The sequence below is a fragment of the Propithecus coquereli genome, unplaced genomic scaffold, assembly GCF_000956105.1.
Source record: "Propithecus coquereli isolate 6110/MARCELLA unplaced genomic scaffold, Pcoq_1.0 Scaffold210, whole genome shotgun sequence".
NCBI classification, from domain to species: Eukaryota; Metazoa; Chordata; class Mammalia; order Primates; family Indriidae; genus Propithecus; species Propithecus coquereli.
Window position 1 is genome coordinate 3,971,944 of NW_012146079.1, and position 14,464 is coordinate 3,986,407.

General features: G+C 41.5%; 1 protein-coding gene across 1 annotated transcript in view; it reads left to right on the forward strand.

Moving 5' to 3' along the window:
• The window catches only part of KIF26B (kinesin family member 26B), a 451,375-nt gene that overhangs the window by 35,270 nt on the left and 401,641 nt on the right, over positions 1-14,464 (forward strand). The window lies entirely within an intron of this gene.

A 14,464-nucleotide genomic window follows, 5' to 3' on the forward strand; every position in this document is an offset into this window, starting at 1 on the left:
AGAAAAAAAATTTTTTTCCTTGGGGCTATGGTGTTTTATTACAAAAATAGAATAAAAACTTTGAAGACAAAATGATCCTTTCTAATTTAATGAAAAATTTGTTATTGACTTCTATTCATTTAATCCATGTTTTTAGAATTAAATTGTCAATATTAGTTTTAACAATAAGAACATCAACAAGTAAGATTTTCATGAACCAGCTGCAGGGTTTTGCCCAGGTTTTGCTTGGAAAGGCCCCAGGCTCAAAACTAGCGTGAGTTATACAGCTCACATGGCAGTTAATGTGTTAAAATGACATTTATATAAAGTTTCCAGTGTTTCAGGGAAAATGTTCGTGATATAACTAATGCTAAGTGGAAAAAAAGCAAGATGCAACATTGAATATAAGTATTTTGTGGTCTAGACAGTTAAAAACTTCATAGGGAAAAATGTGAATGAATGTTTGCTAAAATATTGGCAGAGGACAATTTGATGGCTGCTAGTCTTTTCTAATAAACTGTGTTTTCTAAAGTTTTCTCAAAGGGCATACATTTAACATTCAAAATTTTGGTTCATTTTGCAAAAATTTGTTTCTTATATATCTTTCTTAGAAATGTCTATATTTTATAAATCATCCTATCAGAAGTTACAGTTTTCAAACTGTGTAAAACTCTGCTAAATGATCACCTATACTGATGACTCTTTAAAATAATATAATCTTCCAGGAGGGAGGGCAGGACTATGTTTATTTTAGGTGCCTTCAGAGCCCATAGTAACTCCTTCCTTCTGGGAAAGAGGAGGCAAAATATGTCACTAGGCAAGAGTTTGTGAGTTATTCTCTCTACTATACTTGACTTCTTAATGCCACTGTGTTCACTAAACTCAGAATCAGATACAATACAGTCTATTTCAATTGGTTCTGTAGACAGGAAAGCTTATGCTTTAATTTTTAAATAGTCTTTTAAAAATTTTCATATTTTTTTTCTGTTTAGGAATACTATACTGGCATATGTTAGGAGTTTATGAGGAGCCAGGTGCTGTTCCAGACACCTTATATGCGCTATGTCATTTAGTATTCACAGCAATCCCATGAGATGTAGCTACTGTTATTATCTCAGTTGTACAGATGAGGAAACTGAAGCACCGGGAGGTCAAGTGAATGGAGAAGCCCGTCTTCAAATCCAGATAATCTGACTCCAAAGTTTCCCCATCTCCGTGCCAAGTTTATTGGCAAAGGCTGCCATCTGACAAAGCATCTGGCAAATCAATGGCGGAGAAAGATTTGGAGCAGAGATACAGCTGGGTCCGTTTATCATGTTAGGAACTGAACCATGTGGAGCTAGAAAATCGCATCTACACTTGAAAGTTTCTTTTTGCTTTTAAACGAGCATGTGTGAGTTTTCCATGGGCTTTTGAGAAGAATACTCAGATAATACTATATAATTTTTAAAGCATTCCATGTAGGATACTTGATAATTTGATTTTCTGTAGGAAAATTTGATTTTGGAGGAACGTATATGGTAGTTTTCTTCCATACAAAGTTACTACTCCCCTTCTAACTTCATTTCTGCTACAGTTTCACTTTGAAGAGGACTAATGCCTCATCGTTGTGGCAAATGCACTTTTACAATCCACCCCTTGTTTGGCATTGATTTGGAGTTTCATTTTACATAGACTCCTTGATGCAGGAGCCAATTATGGAAAGGGAGGCCACCTCTGAGCATGTTGCCTGGGATTAGAGTTGCACAGACTTTGGTAAAATTAGTGACACGGCAAACTCAGTGTATGCAAACAAAAGAATATATTGGTTTTTACTTTTCAATCTGACATTTTAGCCTGATAGTGCTAACAAGGTTTAACTGACTCAAATGAAAACATTGGCCCTGGCACCTGGATAGCGAGAAAAATAAAGATGCTTGCAATTAAATATGTTTTCTCAAAAAGCCAAAGTCTGCTGTAATAGAAATATCAGCAATTTCCTCACTCTGTGGGCTGTGTGTTGGGAGAGGATTGTAGATTTCAACAATTGTTTGACCAAGTTTGCTATGTAGTCCAAACATAATATATAAGGCTCCAAGGCATTTAGCATGTGGAGAAGAATTAAAAAGCAGCTACTTTATGAAGGCAACTAATTGGGAGGCCTCAATCACTATTGCTTTTTATGGGCTTTGCTAGAATTTTGTGTAGGAAACAGTGTGCTCTGGGGGAGACTCCTTTATACACCACCTTTAAAAAGCCCCCATTGTATTCCTGTATAGTTGCATTTGATGAATATCCCTGGTAGGTTTCCTTTCTCCACCTATAACCTAGGCAGACCATCGATTATTGCATGTTACTTTTACTCAAGTGAGCGCAACTTGTGCCAGCAGTGTCTTCAAGTTATGCTTATGTTTTCCTAGTGCTTATTTGGCACTCACTTTGGGGAATTGTCTTCTATCTAAGATAGGAATAACATTATTTGTTTGCTGTACCTCAGTTTCACCATCATTTAAATAAAGGGTGTGTACTGGTGGTAAGCAACCTTGTTCTCATTTGACATGGTGAGATGTGCAAGGTGGGTTACGGTCTTTGAACTGCACGTGGCTTGAATTCCTTGGGAGAAATGGGTCACATAAACATGAGCCTGTGATTTTTTTTAGGATTGGGGGAGGGGCGTCTGCATCTCCACTTCTTAAATCCTTCCTTTGATCTTCTCAGGAGAGGGCATTTAAGCAACAGCTGGCTCTTCTTTGCCCCCTTGGTCTCCCCTTCAGTGCTGGGGGAAGGAGGCAGGGCTGTGTGGAGTGTCCTGGGGAAGGGTCATTGGCTTGTCATGCTACTTTGTGGGAGACAGAGGGACTACAGCCCTAGCCTGGGACCTGAGGTTATTTTCTAGGTTTTTCAGGATGTCTCTCTGTAGAGGGAGGATCACAGAACTATTTATTTCTAGTGTTCTTTTGTCTAGGTTTAGGACTTCATGTATTATGGTTACAGATACAATGACATAATGATTAGCTGCTGTCCCTATAGAAAGACCCTATTTAACAAGACCACTATTTTCTTGATAAATGAGAGTTAAAATATAACGGTCTTTTTGTTCTCTGCTAGTGGGTACTCTGTGGCTGAATTCTGTGGATCCCCATTTTGCAATGATCAGGAAGTCAGTACCTGTCTCTTAGTCGAGGACTCTAGTCTCCTGCCTGGTCTCCCTAAGTCCATTTTTTTCCCATTCTTAATGGCTCTGAAAACAAATGTCACTGTGTTTTTTTCAAGGGTATTTTCAGATTTGTCTTCAGGCATTGCTCTTATAATATCACTGATATGCTCAAAAACCTTCAGTGGCTCCTCACGGAATGGTGAACTGTGCGTAAATTCCTTAGACTTCCAGGTTTCGTACTCACCCCCTTTCCAAGGTGTAGCCCCTACATCTACTGTGCTCTAGTTCAGGCGTTTTTAGACATCAGCTTGCTCCAGGATTACTTGGAAGACTTATTAAAACGCTCCCAGAGTAGGTCTGGGATGGGCCTGAGAATTTGCGTTTCTAACAGGTTTCCAGGTGATCCTTGGGAACCACCGCTATAGCCAAACCAGACAACTGTGGTTTAACAGACCTCAAAATTCTCCCTGAAATTTTTTTTAGTGCTTCTTCATTCACTTTGATTACTCTCCTTGGCTCTTACCAAAATCTTGTCAAAATCCTACACATCTATTAGAGCTTTTTCCTCTGCTACCTGTTTTAGGAAGTGATTTTGCTAATCCCTCCAAATGGCTTTGATCACACCCTCCTTTGACTGGCCGCAATCCTATTACCTCTTTCATCAGAGGTACCACGTTATATAGTTATTTATATGCCATCATATTTTCCCCTTCTGGATGGTACATCCTTTGAGAGGAACAAAATATAACTCCTTCGGTGTTCAATAGAATAACAATTTTGAGATAAGAAACCCTACTTCTTGTTGATTCTGTTCTGCATTTAAAGATTTTGGGAAGTGCTCTGAGACTGTATAAGAGCAGGAATTATATCTTATTCATATGTGAATCCTCTGCAGCACCTAATTTCTTGCCCACAGTAGGCCTGTAATAAATATTTGTTGAATGTTTAACAACCTTAAACACTCAAGACATTGCAGGCCTGAGAAATAAGGAGAAAGCTCCGCATAGCCTTCTTGCTTCTATTCTTGTAATCCTCTTATAAACTGTGGGCTTTCTAGGAGAACATTTATTATTTTTAATGAACTGGTGTGTGGCGTAATTTAAACCTATTTATTATCCTTCAACACTAGCCGAGAACAGTATCCATCAGCTAGGAAGATCTGAGGAGGGGCAGGGCATGTTTCAGCCTCAGGTTATTGCTTTTCCAGAGAAAAGCACTTTGAAGAGGGCAGTGAAGACTGATCTTTTATTTTAGCTCAGTATAATTATAATAACCTCATTTTTTAAACACACAACACACACACAACACATACACACTCTTCAGAAATCTCTTATGGCCAATAATGGTGGCTGTGTAGTTACCCGTGGGGAAAATTTGAGAAGCAGAGACAAGCTTAGGGAGAAAAGTATTTTTTTTGAATATTTTTCAGTACTTGATTTTACAAATTTATGAGAGTAATAGATGCTCATTGTAAAGAATGCAAACAGTACAGAAATAGAGTCAAAAGTTAAAGTACCCTTGGGGAAGTATATTTATACAATTTAAAGTGATATATAGAGATATTTTGACATGTTAATGCCCACAAGTAAGGTAAATGGTGTTCACAGTATAGATAACAATGAGCTCCAGGTTCATTACCCAGGATAATAAACATACAGTTTTTCTGGCATCTTCAAAATTAGTAGCACTCCCATACATGTGTGAGTGTCACAGATATGTTTTAGTTTCACATTTGAGAATTTTCTGGAGGTTTCTAGCCTCAGCCAGCACTCTCTTTAGCAGATGACTCTAATCAAGCTATGGGGCAGAAAAGGCTAAGGAATCCTGTTCCCTCCCTCCTTCTTTGCTTCCTCCCTTCCTCCCTTCCTCTCTTCCTTCCCTCCCTCCTTCCCTCTTTCTTTCAGCAGATACTCATTGAGTGTTCACTTTATGCTGCCTCACTCAGGCACTGTGCTGGGCATCAAGGGTACGGTGGTGAGCAAACATACCACCAGTGCCAGCGTTTTGGGAGGTTCAAATCCGGATCCCAGAGTCAACGTAATCCCTGGAGCCAGACAGCCTGAGTCCAGATCAGGTACTTACTACACTGTGTGCCCTCAGACTAGTTACTTGTGTCTCTGGCCTCAGTTTCTTCACCTGTAAAATGGGAATGATAAAAGCACCTACCTCAGAGGTTATTGTAGGGATTAAAGTAAATAATGCATGTAAAGTGACTAGAACAGAGCCTCAAATATTTGGTAAGTGCTCAATAAACATTAGTTATTATTTACAATCAGGGCGGGGACAGGCATTAAGTGAATAATTATAAATAAATATGAAGTCATAAACTGAGGTTGGTGCTAGAAAAGAAAGATGAAGGATGCTATGAGAGTATAACATGAGGTGCTAATGCAGACTGGGAGGTTGAGGAAGCATAGTGTGCAGCTGCTGGTGGAAAGGAAGCCCATATGGCAGGGGAGAAGTGAGAAGGGAGAGTGTGAGCTGAGCTGAGCTGAGGCCGGAGTCCCAAGCAGGGGCTAGACCAGCTGGGGCCTAACAACATCTAAGTTCATGTCATTCATTTTAGAGATGAGGAAACTCAGGCCCAGAAAGATGATTGCTTTACTCAGGTCACAAGGCTGGTGACAGAGCTAAGGTAGGACACAAGTCTCCTTACTCCTGATGCTAGAAAACCCTTTACCCTCAAACTTTCATCACTTTCCGTTCCTATCAAAGGCAAATCTAAATGTCCTTAGACATGGCAGGTCCTCCTACCAAAAGAGGGCAAAATGTTAGTGTATATAATATGTCCTCCCCTACATATGCATGTGCACACACACATAACTTCCCTCCCTCCTCCTTTCCACCTCCTGTGTTTGGGAGGTAGGGCTCAGACATATACGTTGGATGTTAGTGGGTAGCTGAATAGGAGAGAATTCAGGCTGCTCCGTTGCTTCCAGATTTAAATCATTTGACCCATGCGTTCCTGTTTCCATCCATTCACCCATCCATCCATCTACTTGTTCATTCATTTATTCATGCAACCCACAAATATTTATTGAAGGGCATCTATGAGTCAAGCATTTTGCTCTCGGTATTTTTGATGATCAACCAAACACACCTGGTCTCTCCCCTCATGCAGTTTACAGTCTGTCAGCAGTAAATTGCCAGGAACTTACTGTGTGTCTGCATTTACGTGCTATCAGTGTGCTATGGGGTTCAAAAAATATGCGAGATGGTTATAACACCCACAAGGAATGCACCCTCTTGTTGATCCCACAAGGCTGTTTCTTTGCTGACTTATTTATTTTTAATTTCCCAGATGGGGGCAGTGATATTCCCAAATCTCATGTCTCTGCTCAATCTCACTGTCACGATGCTCAGTGAAGGATAGGGAGACTACTGCAGCAGTACATTGCGTTCAACGACGAACAGAATTTCATGAACCGTTTTTTATTTCCCTTCTGGTCTCTTGAGTCTGGTTGATCTTGTCTAGAGCCCTGGTAATCTCCTAGACAAAATATTTAAATCTTCTGCAGCTCTAGGGACTCTGAGGAAGGACTATTGTGGCTGAAATCCTAAATATTTTTGAATATCATTAATGCAAGGGTTATACAGCAGATGCTGTTCAGCACAATCTCCATCCCAAGAGAATGTGTCAACATCTTTGTATATGGAAATGTACACATATACTCGTAAATTTCTCCAGCCTCCGAATTCTGTGTCTCTTTCCCCTTTGGGGCTAGCCCCTGCTTTCCTCCTGTAGCCCCTGGTTACCTTACTATACATTTTTTTTCTCCTTGTTCTCAGAAAAGCGTACAAAATTGTTACGGTAAATGACTGATAGAGGCTTAATTGTTACTGTTATCTCTTCTGGGAGAATTTACCTTTTCACAGAGATCAAAGCTTTAATCCAAAAAAATGACTGTCTAATTGTTGGATTTCCGATATGGGCAGGGCACATTTGGGGGTTGAGGGTTTTCCAACATTCTTGAAATGATAAGGTATCGGGATAGGCATAACACTGGCTGCACTGATGACACCGTAGTGTTGGGCAGTTTCCAAACGGGGTGAAGGTCATTGTGCTAACCCTGTTGATGCCTCTTTATTGTTGTTTTGTGAAAGAGGTAATAGGGTTTTTAAAAAGTTTATCAAACCCACACATGTGCCCAATATCTCTTCACAACAACCTGGAGAAGGAGGCATTATCTTCATTTTACACATGAGACAGCTAAAGATTACAACAGCTGAGGGACGTGCTAGAGGCCACACAGCTAAGAATTGGCAGTAGGCTTGAGATCTGGCTCCTGGGTCTGGATCACCTGCCTGAGTTAAATACACTCTCAAGATCACCACTACCGCACTTCCCAATTTTTAAGTTATTACAAGTGAAACGTACAACAAATAGGCCGGTCAGTTCCATTCTGAAATAATATAGCAGTTATAATGTGGATGATACTATGTTTGAAACAAAACAATCGTGGTATTAGAGCAAGCACAGTTACCTGCCTTAAGGATTTATATATTAGTAGAGAGGATGCAGAGATATTTTTAATGCCAGTAAAGGGTTGCTGCGGGGTTCTGAATTCTTGGTATTTCCAGATTTGTCCCATTCCTCTTCTGACTTTCAGCCCTGCCGTGGTTTCTTCTGTGACTATCAGAATTCTGAATCCAAAAAGATTATTAGCCACCTGGATAATTGCACCTTTATAACGTTTAAGACACCCACCTAGAGGCAGAGGATGACTACAATAAATGACTTGTAATTTCAGGTCTTAGATTTTTGCTTTAACATAAAACCAGCTTTCTACTTCCTTCAATTCACAACCTGAAGAAATCAAAGCTAAACATGACCAGAAGTCATTACCTGCTATTTAAAGAGTGTTCTAAGATGGAAACAAGCCTCCTTTTTAGGGGTGTGTGGGGTAAAGGGATCCGTTTCTAATTTTGCCAATGCTTCTGGAGGAATTTTTTTTAATAGGGATAATTTTTTACGCCCAGCTATTCTGCACCACAGGAGTGTGATTGTATCTGAGGAGGCAGCTTGACTTTATGCTTCAGGGAGAAGCCTTTTATTTCCTGTTGGGGTTTTAAAGTTGCCCTTGTTTAGGTTGTTGCCGTTTTATAAGTCAGCCTGAATATTTAAAGGCAGGAGGCCTGTTGCTCTATGTTCTGTTGACCTTGGGGCCTTAGAATTACAGAGCAGCTTTATTTAGGATTGCTAGGCAGGCCATATGTACTCAATTATCCCATTTTGAACGACTTGGCCCTTTGTACCACATCTACCCCCAAGCCCTTCCACGAGGGCCACTCACTATTATTGCCCACATTCAGTAAGACCTGAAAAATACTGTCCCATGGTGTTTCAAGACGGGTACATTTGAGTTTTAACTGGGCAAGTGCCCTGACAACATAGAATTCAAATTTATATCATTGGTCTCTTGAGACATTACTCTCTGTCCTCACTACAGAATGCTCCTTTTTGTGTACTCTTTACCTTAACTAAATTTTTTCCAAGAAAATGATTGAAAAACTTCATTTACACTGGAGCACACAGACTAATACAGTTTAGTAGAAAGAACATGGGCTTTAAAGTCTGGTAGATCTAGGTCCAAATCTTGATCTAGCTATATGATCTTGGAAAAAGTTATTTCATTTTTCTGAATCTCAGTTTCTCTATTTGAAAATAGGTTGAAGTTACAGGAAGCTAATTTGGGTATCCATAAGAAAAATGGGCACAATGATAGTTGCTCCATGCCTGGGTTGCCATGAGGGTGGTTTCTGACTCATAAATGTCTGAAACCTATAATGTTATTTTCCCCTTCCCCTACTTTTCCCTTAGGTTTTCATTCAACAAACACTTACTGATCATCCTATGGTGTTTCGAGACAGGTACATTTGAGTTCTAACTGGGCAGGTGCCCTGACAGCACGGATTTCAAGCTGTCACAAACCATGGGGGAAATATTTATGGTTGCGTGTGGGTGCCATTACTGGAATCCCCAATTACTGCACAGCTAGCATTTATCTACTTTGAAAGATTTTCTTACCTGTCTTTCATGTTGAATCAGGAAGTGGACTTTTTATATCATGTATGCAGTTTCCACGATGGGCTTCCCCCTGCCTACTCCCTGGAGGTGCTGTGTGAAAGCACCTATCCCCGGGAGTCTAGCTCCCTCTCCGTCGGCTGTTGCATCCTATGTCTTGCATCTACTCTCACATCATTTATTCCTGTGAATCTGAAAACTTCCTGGATGTTTTGTGGCCACATTCATATTACGGTGGCTTGTGCAGAGGAGAGTCGGTGCTGCCACATGAACTTGGGTGGTAAACAACCTTTAGGATAAAGCTTTCACAGGAACTGTTATCAACCAGAGCTTCTTGAATATAGATAGGAGCTGGATCCAGTTCCCTAGAGGAGTATAAATCCCCAGACTGTTCATGCATTGGCTCCCGCTTACAGGGAGCTGGCAATTAGCTCACATCTTTATGCAGAGATGTTTTGGGTTTATTTCATAAATCCTTCTGTGGTCCTTGTCTGCAAGGCTCAGGTGGTGGAGAAGCAGGGAAATACTGGGTAGGGATGTGGAGGAGACTCCTCTCCTGAGGGGTCTGGAAGGTACTTCATGCATAAGAGAGAGGAGCAAATGAAAACAACGCTGGGGCTTCATGGATGGTAATAATTCACATGTGAAGCATTCCAGGTAGAGCGCTAAGTAGAAATGCTATTTGGAGCATCACCCTACAAGCTGTACTGATTGGAAACTGTATTGAAATGCATTTCTGTGTTATGGTTAAGGGTCTTTTAAATTCCTCTTATGACTCCATCTCAATCTCAAAACAAATAATTCCCTTAAAATCTCAAACTTTTAGCCTTTCCATATACAGGGCTTTGTTTTGTGTTATGTTTATTAATTGCTCATTTGACAGTCCTGATTGGGGCCGTGAAGAGAGTCAACATGTGTCCTTTGTGAATTCAGCCGCTAGAGCACCTTCTAGTGCACAGTCTACCTGAGATGCTGGATTTTGTGCAGACCAGGGTATCAGATTCTATTAAAAGACCATTAGTAGAGTTTATTGTTTTTGTAAATGCAGTTTATTCTAAGCACACTGTATGCCAGAATTATTTCTAGAATTCATAGTGGTATTATCATTAAGGTATATAAAAAGTATACTAATTCCTATTCTTTAAGAAAAAACAACTAAGGCACAGAAATAATACTGCCTTATTGAATCTTCTCCCAAGAATCTAGGGGAAATAGTGCTTGAAGTGCACAATAATAACAACAATAATGTGCTCCACCAGCAACACCAATTACCACAAGAATGATGTGGTTTCAAACTACATTTCCACAATAATTACACAACTGCTCCATTCAGCTGGGAAAGTAAAACAGCCATCTAACATTGCTGGTATACTAGCCACCAAACCATCCCATGTAAAATAATTTCCAAGATGGACCCACCATTGTATTTTGTCCTGGGCTGACAGAACAGAGCAGCCTTTCCAAGGAAACTTTTCTGGTTGATGGTTTTTGCCCTGCTCAGAGAACCAGGTGAGGCACCCAGAGTTGTTTTTTGTTGGCTAGTACCTTGGGCTCTCTCATATTTACTTGGACTTAATGTCCTGAAGTATCAGGAACCCCTTCTTATTCTCCAGTTCCCCATAAAGGCTGAAAGAATAACCCTCGGAAAATCATTTACTCAACCTCCAATGGGATAATTGAGTATAGGCATAGGATGTGAAGTCCGGGCTGTCATTGTAACCGCACCCAGAGTGGTCTCCACTTATTCTTCCTTTTGCATCTGTCCTGGGCACCCTCCACTGTCTTTGCACAAAGAATAATGCATTTCATATGGTATGTCTTATTAATAAATAATTTTCCTCGTGAATAGGGAAGGGGAGTGGGAATAGAACACGATTGTTGAATCAAATAATGTGTTTTTGTCACACAGTAATATGTTCTTGACATTAAAAGAACAACTTTGGGCTGTGGAGTAGCCTAAGGCACAGTTGCAAATAGCTATGTAGGCAGTTATTGATCTGAAGAATTAACCTCAATGGCTGCTTTGAGGAATAAGATTCATCTCTATTAAAGGAGACCATGAAAATACTGGGGAGCATGTCTGGACAGACAAGCTCAAACCCTGGATCTTGACGCTGCTGTTTATTGCAGCTGTGTGAATTTGTTGTGCCTCAGGTCAGACTGTCCTAGTTAGGACCAGCAAATTCTCATGAATTTTCTGACTGCAGGCTACTTCTGTTCCATTTTGCTTTACTCTTTAAAAAATTAAATATCTGGCTGGATGTGGCAGCTTACACCTGTAATCCCAGCACTTTGGGAGGCCTAGGTGGGAGGCTCACTTGAGGCCAGGAGTTCCAGAACAGCCTGGTCAACATAGCAAGACCCCATCTTTACAAAAATAGAAAAATTAGCTGGGCGTGGTGGCATGCACCTGTAGTCCCAGTTAGTCGGAGGCTAAGGCAGGAGACTCTCTTGAACCTGGGAGTTTGAGGTTGCAGTGAACTATCGCTGCACCACTGTACTCTAGCCTGGGCAACAGAGCAAGACTCTGTCTCAAAAAAAAAAAAAAAAGTTAAATATCTTAAAGCAGTTTATAAAGTTATATTTTAAATAAGAGAGTCCAAATTATTTTGACTGGCTGGAATGACTAAGTCAGAATTTAGCCTGGTGACATTGAAATGGGATGGGTTTTGCTTTGAAAGTCTCAGCCCAGGTCCTCAGAGGGAGAAAGAAGCTTGTGGCCCTGAAGCCTAGTATGGTGCTTAGTACAGGGAAGGGTAGAATGGAGCATTGTTGAATGAATGAATGAATGAAATAGAATAAAATGCATGGAATTAAGGCAGGACTACCCAGAAGAGACATGATAGAATTTCCGGGGCATTCACTTTGGATGAAACAATAAAATGGTCTACATTCTATAGGCTTTGAGAGCTTTTCTCTCCTCTGTACTAGGTTGGTAGTTTCCACTTTCCACAGCCTACTTCCCACAGTTCCTCCCAAACACACATACACATCCATTTTTCACACTAGCATCCTTTCTGGTGCAGAAATGTGTACCGTTCTGTTGTGCATTAGTGAGTTCCTCACCAGCTGCAAGCACTGTTAGGGCGTTCAGAGCAGAGTAGCCCTTCCATTTGCTTCTGGTTGCAGAATCATCTGGGCATCCCGGCACTACCTTGGAGAAACACTCTTGGGTTCCTTTTTCAGCAGGTTTCTTTTCTTGACAGATAATTCCCTGTTAGCTAATCAAGGGCTCCTCCAATCCAAATCTCACCTCCCTCTTCTCACCTCTGTGCCAGGGAAATTGTCTTGGCAATGGAAAGCAAAGCGATAGATTGGCAGTGGGACTCTGCTTGGCTGGGGGTAAAATAACCAATGATTGCACATAATTGCAGAAAACAATTTTGAATATTATTAATGAGGTGCTCTAAACAACATCTTTTAGCCCATTGTCCCACTTAACAGCCAATTCACTGGAGTTCAGTGTGCTGTAATTTACACTTATCTTCTCATTGACAGCACCAGGCCCTTGTGTTCTATAATTGACACCAGTTGGTCATTTTCAGGGGGTGTTTCTCTCTCTAAGGATATAAAATAAACAGACCTGCTGGAGAGCGGCATTGATTTAGCTTAATCCCGAGAGCCAGTTGACTGTTTCTGCTCGGAGCGTACTTTCTTTCCTGAGGAGACAAGGCCCAGGCCCAGGCCCAGAAAGTCCTCAGGTTGGAGATACTGAGGCAGAGGCCTGGGGAGGCAAGGGAATAGCCATAGTTAGAAAACGAGGGCCCAACATCTCTAGGTAGAGCTAATTTTTTGGGTGTACAGCAAGGTTTATGGGGCAGTTAGAGGTAAGATTCAGGGCAGGGTTTGCTGAAAGGGCTTTAGGCTACCGTTTCCTTTGGTGTCGCATCTCAGAATGTAACACGCGTGAGCCACACTGGAGAGCACCATGCACTTGGCTGGCCCAGCTCCTATCTTCTGGGCGCGTTCACAGCTGAAACCCCACGGCTGCTTTCGTGTGTTGGCTTAGCATTGTGTGGCCATCTGCTCTGTGCTGGGCACTTAGGGAAAATGAAGATGAATCCAACTGTTGCCCTTTGGGTATGTGAGGTGCTATTGTTGTTATTTTTTTCTTCAGGAGATTGTAAGTCTCTCATGGTCAAGGACCTTGTCTTTTTTGTTCTTTCTTAGTATTCTTTATAGAACCTAGAACACAATAGACATTTAGAAACCATTAACAGATGGATTAATCAAATGGAGGGGAGAAGATAAGTATAGACACACATGCAGAACTGGAAAAGAAAAATAAAAAACATAATGGGAACTCTAAAAGGTTACAGAAAGAGCTATAGAACTTAGACAAAGATGTCCCTTTTGTCTGGGGTGAGCCAGGAAGCCTTCATGATGCAGAGGTTGGCCTGCGGGGTGAGAGATCCTGAGAGGGGAAGAGTGGAGGTCAAGCATGTTAGGGGTGAATTCGGAGAACACCGCACATGCATAAGGAATAATGCAAAGTGCCTTTGGCTTTGACTTAAGCATTAGGCATATGCAAGGAAGTGGTTGGAGATCAAAGGGGAAATGCAGGTTGGAGGCAAGACCTTGAGGTCTCGAACACAAGGCTAAGGATGGACTTGATTCACTGGCAGTGAGGAGTTAGTAGAGATTTTTGAATATGATCATTCACATGGTGACGTTGAGCTGGTGGCTTTGTGGAAGGTGGATTGGAGAGAGGCTCTTGCAGTGATGCAAGCTAAAGTGTTGTTTTTGATCTAGGACACAGAAGGGATGGGGGAGGGGAGGGGGCAGAGGTGTGATGCTCCATGTGGCCCTTATAGGCTATTATAGGAGCCATAGGAAGGAGGATAATCCTTAGGCAAGGCAAGAGAAAAGGACCCTTAGACTAACATCTTGAAGATCTAACTTTCTCTGTTTGGGGAATTTGTTTTCTCCTTGGCAGAGTTCAGCATGATCTCCTTTCAGTTCTAAGGGCTGGAGTCTGTATTACCAATGGTCAGGTGAGAACTGAAGCTGGAGGATGAGAGTGTTTCCAGGGGAGGCTATCGCCAAAGGAGGAGAAGCCAGACTCGCAGAGCCAGGGAGTCTGGGTCTGTGGCTGCCCCATACTTGCTTGGGGAGCTCAGCTGGCTGCCAGCTCAGGGACGGAGGGTGTTCCCAAAGCCATCCTCAGCCAGCTGTTCTGAAGAGGTATTCGTAGCATCCAGGTCTTCTGTAATTTTTTCTTCCCCAGAGGAACCTCCTAGACACAGGAAGTCCTTTTCTAAGACGTTCTCCTCCCCACAGCTCCACCCTCTATTCTTTGCCACCGGTGATGTTCGATTCTCCTC